The sequence below is a fragment of the Solanum tuberosum genome, unplaced genomic scaffold (genome assembly GCF_000226075.1).
Source record: "Solanum tuberosum cultivar DM 1-3 516 R44 unplaced genomic scaffold, SolTub_3.0 scf00238, whole genome shotgun sequence".
Lineage (NCBI taxonomy): Eukaryota > Viridiplantae > Streptophyta > Magnoliopsida > Solanales > Solanaceae > Solanum > Solanum tuberosum.
The window spans coordinates 847,648-859,099 of record NW_006239162.1 but is presented as its reverse complement, the minus strand read 5'-3'; positions in this window follow the sequence as shown (position 1 = coordinate 859,099).

Sequence of the window (11,452 nt, the reverse complement as noted above, 5' to 3'; positions counted from 1 at the left end):
TATTTCTCTATTTTCTACTAGTGTAGGTTCCGGAAAGTGAGCGGGTTCTATAGTAAGCTTGGAACTTGAAGTTCTTCCAAGATCTTGTGGTATGTCCTCATATGTCGAGGACAAGACTTTTCTATTCTAGTTTTATGATAAGGTTCTTGTAATAGACTTTATAGACTTCTTTTGATTGTAAAGGGCCGTGTCCCTAGTATGTTTTCACGTTTATGTCTAAGATGGCTAAGAGACTTAGTATTCCGCTTGTGTACTTTTGAATGATGTTTTAAAAGTGACCTTTGAGTCTTATGGGATTTTATTTAAAGAGTTTTTAATTCCGCACTATTTTACATATCAAATGTGATGAATGCTAAGGGCTTGTATAAGACCTCCGAGAGGTCGAATACGCATGTTACGACTTGGGGGTGCTCTCGGGTCGTGACAGGGGTGCTCTTGGGTCATGACAGTTTATGTGCTCTAGATATGTTGCATGTTGTTGGGCTGCTAGTCTTGAGTCATTTCTTATAAAAAGTGTTTAGAATCGTCATTCGAGGACGAATGTTCCTAAGGGGGAAAGATTGTAACGCCCCATAAATTTGTAGACTAAACTAGAGCCACAAGCTAGGGTTCTAAGGTTTGATGTATGAGAAATAAAGTTGCAGATGAGACTTCTCGTAATTAGAATGAGAGGTTTAGTGGTTGAACGTCAAGGTACGTGTTAGGCCCCGAACTTTATAAGGTCATCTATGGATTGGTGTAGGGTTGCAAGGGCAAAGGCCAAGGCCAAGGGGGCAAAGCCTTATCCAAGGGCCAAGGCTGCCCAACCTTGGCCAAGTCTGCCTCAAGACCACGACCACTTTCACGGCCAGTGGTCTTGACCACGGACCTTGAATCGGTCCGTGAAGACCCCTTAGTTACTTGGGATGCAAGGCCTTGAGGCCAAGCTACTGCCCCAAGTCCACGAGCCACTTCACGATTTGTGGTCTTGACCACGGTCCGTAGAAGTGGTCGTGAAGGTGCCTTAGAGTTTTAGGGGATTGGCAAGTGAGGGGAGCCACTGGTCAAGGGACCACGGGCACCACCATGGGCCGTGGTACCCTTGACTAGCCGTCAATGTGGCCGTGGTGCCTGGACAGGACTGCCTAGTTGAGGGGCTTTTAGGTAAATTCCTATTCGATTAGTTTTAAGTGGGGGTCATTTTGTATGGGTTTTATACACACAGATATATACACTTTTAAGTCTTTAGCCCCCAATTTAAGTCACTCTACACAAGACCCAAATCAAAACCCCAAATCACTCTTCTCTCAAATATTTCTCTCTCTAGAAAGTAACCTCCATTGAAGAAGGAGCTAGGGCTTGGAGCTAAGGTCAAGAACAAAGGTTCCATTGCTAAAGGATTGTGCTAGGTCATTGATTAAGTTATGTTTAGCTCTTCATATATGGTTTTTTCCACCCATAGAGCCCCCTTAGTAATCCCCCAATTGTAGATCAAAAACCCAATTCTAACTAGGGTTCTTCTTACATTATGGGTAAGATGTGGGCATGAGTCGAATCTAGTGGATAATACCTAAATATGATTGATTTAACTTTTTTTAGTTATATTATGATGAATTTATGTGATTTATATGGTAAACCCTAGACTAAATTGATGAATGTGATATTTGTGGGTTTATGCCATTAGAGGTCAAATTGAAGGTTCAAAAGTGATTCTCTTAAATCAATGACTTGAGTTGTAATTCTTCAAGGTTAGGAACATATAATTATGAATTGAACTAGAATTTATTGAATATGATGGGTCTTGACTTGTAAAGATGGAATTGAGTCCTTATGATTAATTATGACTAAGAATCACCTAGTAATAAGAAATGTGATGAGAATTGTTTAAGATGAAGCTTATTACTTGAATGTCTTATAATCTAGATATGAATAAGGTTAGAATGAAGTAAATCTTTGAGAGTAAGGCTTGTAGTCATGAATGTTGAATCACTAGGGCTTTGAGAGTAGAGTCAATGTGATGAATAGAAGTCTAATAGGTGGATTTGTGGTGAAAGGCTTATACTCACCTAATCTACTTTATGAATGCTTGAAAGTATGAAGTGATAGAATCACTCGAACACAGATTGGTTGTCAAGGACATCCTTCCATGAGATATGAATGTTAAGCAAGGCTTAACATGAGCCTATCGAAGATGAGATAGAGTGTCATCTTCGATATTGAAGATGGATATTGAAGATGAGATAGAGTGTCACACAAGATAGGGTCCGGGCTCCAAGTAAAAAGGAGAACCACACATAGTTGATGTGAGGAGTATCCAAGATAAAAGGGGAACTCTTACGTAGTAGAGTATGGGTTTTCCCAAAGTTAGGTCTCATGAGATGGAAGCCTTCACATAGTGGAGTTAAGGTTTCTAGTAGCAATCTCCACATCCAATGAACTCAGACATGCTTGAAGAAGCATCTCATAGTGTTCTAAAGCATAATTGAACTAAGACTTACTTAATGAAGTACCTCGTAGTGTTCAAAAGTATGAATGGACTTAGACATGCTTAAAGTAGTATCTCATAGGGTCCATGTAGATGATGAACCTAGACATGCTAAAAGTAGTATCTCATAGGGTTCAATCTAATAAGGAACTAAGATGTGCTTAAGAGAGTACCTCATAGTGTTCTAAAGTTAAAAAGGGGAACTAGGTTCCAAATAAAGAAGTACTAGTATGATTGCTTGAACAACTATTTAGATTAATTCTTTTAGAATAGACTAAAGGTAGTACTTAACATGAGTAGTATTATGGGATGCTATTCATGTATGACACAAGTATGACTTAGGGTCATTCAAGAAAGAGTTCTTGTGAGTGTTGTATTTTAAGATAGGGTTGGGCTATAGTTGCCTTCCATGATATGTTTTACTAAGGATGGTAGTTCCCTTGTCTATATGAAGTAAGCTAAAGAGTGAGACTAAAGGAGGGTAAGTATGAATATGTTGACTTCAAGGTGATAGTTAGTGTGAATGGTATTATGGGATGACTATCATGCATTGCACAAGTATGCCTTGAGTTTACTTAGGAGGATGATACCCTTATGGTAAAGAAGCTTAAGAGTTTACCATATATATATATATAGACTATGATTAAGATGACTAAAAAGGGATACTTGGCTTGGGTGGTATTATGGGGTGCTATTCTTGCTTTGCACTTGTATACTTTTGAGGTTACTTGAGAATGGTGCTATTATGGTATAGATTACTAAGAGTAAACTATGATTATATGAATATGACTGATCTCCTATGCTCATTACTTATGTCTTATGTTGGCTTATGATTATATGATGCTTATGTTGGAGACTATGCTATGATTATGTTATTATCTCTTGTGCTTATGTATTATGTTGACTAACCATTTTGAGATGCTCTTATGATATTGTGTTAGCTTTCATACTTGGTACAGTTTGTACTAATGCATATTGCTTACATTCTAATCAAATGCAGGGTGTTGGAGATTCAGTTTCTTTGGAGGTTAGGTTTCTAAGAATCAAGAAGACTTGAAAATTTGGTGAGTCCTCATAGTTTCGAGGACAAACCCATGTTTCCTTTTTACGTCATTTCTTATGTTTTTAGACTTTTTATGGGCTGCGTCCCAAGACTTTTATTCATGAGTTTAACTAGATGGTTTGAGACAAAGAGTTAGTAAAGACTTCCGCTTGCTTATGAAAATGTTTTGGATTGTATGGTTCAAGAACTTTTAAATTTTTCCGTACATTCTATGATCTTATGTTATGATATTGCTAAGGGCTTGTATGTGACCCCTTTGGGGGTCAAGTACGCCATGTTACGTCTAGGGGGTACCCCTGAGTCGTGACAGTTGGAGAAGGTAATTCCTCCAATGAAATGAGAAATGTTGAAGTTTTCATGCATAATGAGTTTGTAGATGTAGTTCCTACTCTCTTGTGTTGTATTGAACATGTTTGAGATGGAGTTGATGTTTCCTCCTAGTTTTGTGCATTGTTTATGTTGTTGCATGAATGATGGGCTGCTAGTCTTGAGTCGTTAACCCCTTAATGTGTTTAAAGTGTCATTCGAGGACGAATGTTCCCAAGTTGGGGATAATGTAACGACCTATAAAATGAATAGGTGAAACTAGAGCCTAACTAGTGTGTGTTTAAGTTTGCTGACCTACAGAAGGGGACCACGCCCCGTAGGTCCATCCACGCCCGTGGATGGTCTCCGTAGGTCAGGCACCAAAATTAGTAGACTCTGACCCAGACTACGGACAGCCAGTATGGCTCGTGGTCCTACCCACGGTCCGTGGGTGGTAGTCGTGAGTCATTGCTGGTTTTTCTGGTTTGGATTGGCTAAGGTAAGGGCTTTACGGTAAATTGTTTTTATGATTTATTAAGTTGAGGGATGGTTATTTTGGGTTAATTATGGTATTTTAAGATTATTAAAAGTATTAAAATCTATTTTCCAATTCATTATTTCAAAACCCAAATTAGAACCCACCTCTCTTCTCAAAAGTTCTCTCTCTAGAAACCTCCGTTGGAGGTGAAAGATTCAAGCTCTCAAGGTCAAGACCTCACCATTTTCACTCAAGTTTTTTGGATTGATTCTATAAAAGGTATGGTAGTCTTCATCCTTGACTTAGTTTCTTTCAAGGAGCCAACTTCAAAGTTGATTTAAAGTCATCAAAGTTCCCCAAAAACCCTAGTTTTCAATCTATGCATGGGTTCAATTCCAAATCGTTTTCAAAAGGTTTTATATGATGATTTAAGATGGAATTGTTGAATTAATGGTGAATTAAGATGATTTCTCCTATGAACCCATGTTTTTCCCCAAAATCCTAAGTTGTGATTTGTGATTGGGAATTGATTGAATTATGAAAGTATATTGAATTGTTTATGTTTATGTTGAATTAGTCATTGAATCATGTTAATTCTCTTATATATTGTAGTATCTTAGATGTTTGGGTTGTGATTGATATATAGCCTTGAAAGGCAATTTCATGAAGAATCTATATGTATGTGGCCTCAATGAAGGTATTATGATCATGTTTAGATGGTAATTGTGTTATGATTGAAAGCATATTCTCAATTTACACTCATGAATGATGATGATAGAAGGGTTTCTATAATGTGGATTGATGTAACTTGAATTGGTAGGCTAAGGCATGCTCTTCTTGTATAAATGAAAGTAATGTGGATTGATGTAACTTGAATTGGTAGGCTTAAGGCATCCCTTTATTGTATTAATGAATGTGATCATGAATGAAGTATCTTGAATTGGTAGGCTTATGCATCCTCTTCTTGAATGAATGAAAGTATTGTTGATTGTTGAATATGAATCGATAGGCCTATGGCATTCCTTTCATAAATCACTAATGAATGTGTCTTGACTTGATAAAAATGAATCGATAGGCCAATGACATTCCTTTCATAAATGAATGATGAAGTATTCTAGGCTATGACATGAACCGGTAGACCTAGTGTTGGTAGTCCTTCTTGATGAGTCTAGAAACTAATGTGATGATAAACCTTGAATTGGTAGACCTAGTGTTTGTAGCCATTTCATGTGTGAAATGATGACCTTGTATCGGTAGACCCAATGTTGATGGCACCCTTCTTGGAAAGTCAATGAGCTATCCCTAATGTACCTTGAATCGGTAGACCTAATGGTGGTGACCCTTTCATGTGTAATGTACTTTGGGTCGGTAGACCTAATGTTGGTAGCCCTCTCAAGTACAATAATGTTAATGTGAATGAAATACTCTATGGGAATGGAGGCTAAGCATCAAGTGAATATGGTAAGATGGAAGTTCTTCCTACGTTAGGCTGGATTTCAATGAACATATTTCTTATCCAATAACTATGTGCCCACATAGGATATTAGTTAGTGGATTCCATCCAAGATAAAATGTTATCGGTTCTACCTTAGACAAGTAGACCACCTCTTTACGGTGTGGGCTATATGACACCGGATTCCATGGTTTGCTCTCATGGTCTCTGTCGGTTAATGCCTATTCCTATCATGTGAGATGTGCACTATGGTTTGTTGAGAAGTTCTATGAAGTGTGGGTGGTAGTATGGGATGCCATCTATACATTGCATGAGTAGGCTTTGAGAGGGTCATAGTGAGTTCTCTAATGTCTTCATGACTAATGAATGAAAGTGCTCTTAATGAAGCTAATCAAGAATGTTGACTTAAATGTCTAAATGTAATGATGCATGCTATACTTGGATTGTATTATGAGTTACTTCCTTGTTATGACTTATGAAATGTTTATGTCTCTTATGTATGAGTATTGTGTAAAGATGGAAATGATGAATGGTAAGTTCACTTTTGGTGGCCTTAATGTGGTATCTAGTGTGGATGGTGGTATGGGGCGCTATTCATACATTACACAAGGTATGGCTTGGGGTTACTTGAGGTGAAGTCTTTTATGAAGTGAAATGTCATGTATGTTGATTATGTTCAAATGTGAAGAAATGTCATTTATGTTGATTATGTTCAAATGTGAAGAAATGTCATTTATGTTGATTATGTTCAAATGTGAAGAAATGTCATTTATGTTGATTATGTTCAAATGTGAAGAAATGACTTGTATGTTGGTTATGTTGTATTATTATGCCTCTTATGCTTATGTTCATGAAGTTTTCTCAAATTGGCATAAAGCATGATTTCCAAAGAAAATGTCCGTTTTAAGCATGGTTTTTGCATGGCTATCATACTTAGTACATCTAATGTGCTAACCCATATTTCTCCTTTTTTACCAAAGTGTAGGGTTTTTGAGATTTGATGTTCTATACTTGGAAGATAGGTTTCTAAGGAGCTTGGATATGAAGACTTGGTGAGTCCTCATAGTTTCGAGGACAAAACCCAGTATGTTCCCTTTATGTCTTTCATTGTATGTTTAGAGTCTTTGTATGGGCTAGGTCCCAAAGTTGTATTCAAAGTATTTGATGGTTTGAGACATAGTATTGAAAGTCTTCCTCTTGCTTTTATGAAAAAATGATTTCAATTGTAAAGAGTTTTAATTCCGTCTTATTTTCCTATGTTCTTATGTTCAAGAATGCTATGAGGCTTGTATGAGACCCCTTCGGGGTCGAGTACGCCGTGTCACGTCTAGGGGTAGACTTGGGTCGTGACATACATGTTTTAGTTTTCGACCTTGCCAGCTTAGTATGTATATATGTATGATGTATCCCGTTGCAACCATGTTTGTTTACAAGTTTTATCAGTTGACTTGGCCTTCCTGCACTCTTATTATGTTGGTCTCATTGTGGTTGTGACCTTTCTAGCGCAGACATATTATCTCAGTCATAATGCTGCATGGCCTTGTTGACCTTTGTGTCACCTTTTAGTTATGTTTCCCATACTAGCTTGATCGAATAAGGTATCGAGTTCTTGTTAAGTCTCTCCTAGTTTGGAGCGTGACAATAGGCCCACCAAGAAAGGGTTAAACAATTATATCATAAAAAGAATGAAGTATAATTTAACTCAGGCATTAACTCCCAAACAAATGTATGTTGGTAGGGGAATGAACAGTTAACCAACATCACTGGATAGAAACTATATATATGGTGCTCACTTGAGAAACATATAAAGTATGATGTAATATGATAGCCAGTGGCAGATCCAGGATTTTGAGATGGTAGGTGCTTAACTTTTTCTAGCATAAAGTTGCTATTTACATAGCATATAACTCTACAAGTGAAGAGTTATTTGACTGCAATAGTTTTTTTAACCTTTTTAGTTTTTTTTTTTAAATTTCCTTTTACTACAATAATAAAAATAGGCAATGAAAAAATTACATTTAGTATTACGTCACTAAAAACGACTAGTCGCAAATAACAAATATACTCGTCTGTAAACAATGAAATTTTATTGATAAAATCATATTAAATTTTTGACTAATCCATAAATTCATGATATATTGACGAAGTCAAATTATTAGTTAATAAAGTCGGATTAATATTTAAGTCAAAATATATGACTTAAATAAAGTCCAAATTCCATTTGGGTCAGTCCATTAAGTTGACAAGACGAGCCCTACTCATGCTCTTCCAGCCCTATTCAAATACAAATACCGTTGTTTGCTTGCTATTTTCCTTTCATGTTTGCTATATTTCAGGATTGAAACTTTAGACGCATACAAATTGGCACGCCTAGTGGGACAATATTTACCTCTCATCTCTTCTCTTCAAGAAAATCAAAGTTCAAAAACACCGAGATGACTTTCAAGAAGATCAACTCAAAATCTGCATCTGCATCCAAATCTGGATCTACATCCGTACACGCATCTGCATCAAAATCAGGATGTGCATCTGCATTTCCATCTGTATCTGCATCCGCAAAAATTGATGGATCCAAATTCTGCATTATTGTGGAAAACATCCTTAATGTTACTGCGGGAAACATGAGATCTATCGTAAGGAACCAAATCAAATATATAGGACAACAAGCTTCATGAGTGCTGTCTGAATCTTCTATTGTCTTTGGTTTGTCTCCAAAAGATGTAAAGTCTCCTGCAAAAGCCGCAAAAGAAGATATCGCCGAAATGGTTGAGAGGGTTCTTGCCTAATTGAACCTATCTACATCTAAAAATCCCTTCACTTCAGTCGACAATGATATTTCAAACACTGGGTCTACTTCGCATAACATATCAACATCTCATGTCATGGAAAATTGATGTTATTCTCCATCATATACGATGGTGATCAAAACTTCCACCATAGAAGAACAACTTACAAATTTGACGAAAGAAGTTAAAGGTCCATCAAAGTACATCAAAGGTCAAGACGTCCAAATTACCAAGTTGACAAACATGATAGAGAATATGGAGAAAAGAGAATCCACCCAATTATGTGAAAATCTTCATGAGAAAAGAGAGTCCTCCGCAAAACAAGAAACAATCATTAAGGAGTTTCAAGTGTCTACCGAAGATCTGATTCCTGTTGACAAATTGAAGGACTTCATCAAAGAGGCTATCAAAGATAAATATGAGTCCACATCTAAGTCTTCTCTCACATATGTAAAGCCGTATTCTCAAAGAATTAATAACCTAAAAATATATGCTAACTATCAACCTCCTAAGTTGCAGCAATTGGACAACAATGGAAATTCGAAACAACATGTGGCACACTTTGTCGGAACTTGCAATAATGCTGGAACATATGGTAATTATCTTGTTAAGAAATTTGTTGGATATCTCACAGGAATTGTTTTTGAATGGTATATAGATCTTGAGTCTAGTTCCATTGATAATTGGAAGTAGATGGAGCAACAATTCATTAAACGTTTTCATAGCACAAGACGTGTTGTGAGCATAATAGAGATTGTAAACACCTAAAAAAGAAATGATGAACAAGTCATTGACTTCATAAATTGCTGGAGGAGCTTGAGCCTTAACTGTAAAAATCTCCTTAGTGAAATTATGCGGATTGAAATATGCATCCAAGGTATGTATTGGGATCTTCATTACATATTGCAAGGCATAAAACCTAAAACGTTTGAAGAAGTAGCAGCGCATGCTCATGATATGGAACTGAGTATGACTTCAAATGGAGATCAAGAGTTGTCCAACTCCGAACCTTACACAGAAAATATAATTGACATTGAGGATGAGGACAAGTTTTCATCCAAAACTGAAATTGAAGAGTCTATTTAAGTTGACATGCTCCTTGACATACGGGCCTAAATTGCAAGTAATGATGCTCATCAATGCACGAGCCTAAAATGCATGTCATGAAGCTCATAAAGTTCCAGCTAAGTTTTCAAGTTCTGAAGCTCCTCAAATTTGAACTAAGTCTTCAAATAAAAATACTCCTCGACGCACGAGCCTAAAATGCATTTCATGAAACTCATCAAATTCAAATCAATTTTCAAACTCCCAAGCTCTTGAAATTTGAGCGAAGTCTTCAAATCAAAATACTCCTAGCTCATCAAATTTGAGAAAAATCTTCATGTCATAAAGCTCATCAAATCTGAGTTAAATCTTCATGCCGTGAAGCTCATCAAATTCAAGATAAGTCTTTAATTCATGAAGTTCGTCAATTCAAGCAAAATCTTCAAGTTGAAATGCTACTCAACACATGAGCTTAAAATGCATGTCATAGAGTTCATCAAATTTTGTTGAAACTTCAAAATTTCAAAGCTCATCAAATTTGAGCAAAATGTTCAAGTTAAAATGCTTCTCGACACATGAGTCTAAAATGCATGTCATGAAGCTCATCAAATTGGTGCTAAGTCTCTCATTTCGAAACTCTTCAAATTCGAGCTATGTTTTAAAATCATGATACTTCTCAATTGCTAGCCAAGTTTTCAAGTCACAAAAGCTCCATGAAAATGAGTTAAAACTTCAAGTTGTTACTTTTGACCCTCATGAGTTTAAATCTCTATGGTCCAAACAAAATCAATAGGCTGAAAATCTTCAAATATATGGCCTAGACAAATTAGAAAAAAAACTCACATGTTTTACATTGAAGTGTAAAGTAAATATATTTTATTACATCAAAATTGCAAGAGCTGTTACACATTAACAATCATAAGGAAAAGAAAAAAATGGACATATCATCATATACAAAAAGTTTGAGTAGAAATAAAATCAAACGTCAAGAAGTGATTTGTCAACTCATCTTGGATGTCTTTATCAATGTTGCATCTCCTCTTCATCAAACATCATCCCATCAAATATTTTTAAGGATCGATGCAGCCATAAGCGAGCATCCATCTTTGGCATGGGGGCATATTTTGAAGTTTTATTTAAGGAGTTGATCATGTGACAAGTAGTTCCTCCATAGAGCTAGCCAAATTACGGCAAAATCTCTTTCTTTCCAAAGCCAAAACTACAAAGAAGAGACACAAAGAGTCATTCATTTCCAATCTTCAACTACAAAAAAAGATGCATCATGTGTGGTTTGTCATAAAAGTTTCATCAGCAAAAGAAAATGCACTAGATATGGTTCGTTATCAAAGTCGCAACTGCAAAATAAGATGTTTTTGATGTGTGGTTTATCATCAAAGCCGTGTTTGTAGAGGAAAATTCAGCTAGTGTGGTTCGTCACTAAAGCCACAATTGTTAAAGAAGATGCACCAAGTGTGGTGCATCATCAAAGTCACAACTATATTAAAAATGATGCATCATGTGTGGTTCGTCATCAAAGTCGTGACTGCAAAAGAAGATGCACTAAATGTGGCTCATCATCAACGCTACAACCACCAAACAATATTCATCATGTGTCATTCGTCATCAAAGCAACAACTCCAAAAGAAGATGCATCATGCGTGGTTTTTCATCAAAGCTGCATTCGCAAAAGAAGTTGCATGAAGTGTTGTTCGTCTCCACCAAAGCCATATTCGCTAAGAAACTATGCCAAAAATGATAATCGTTAAAGTTGCAACTACAAACAAATATGCACCAAGAGGTTCCTCGTCAATTATGGATTACACCTCATAATTTTTTGTCTGATATTAATACTATTTGC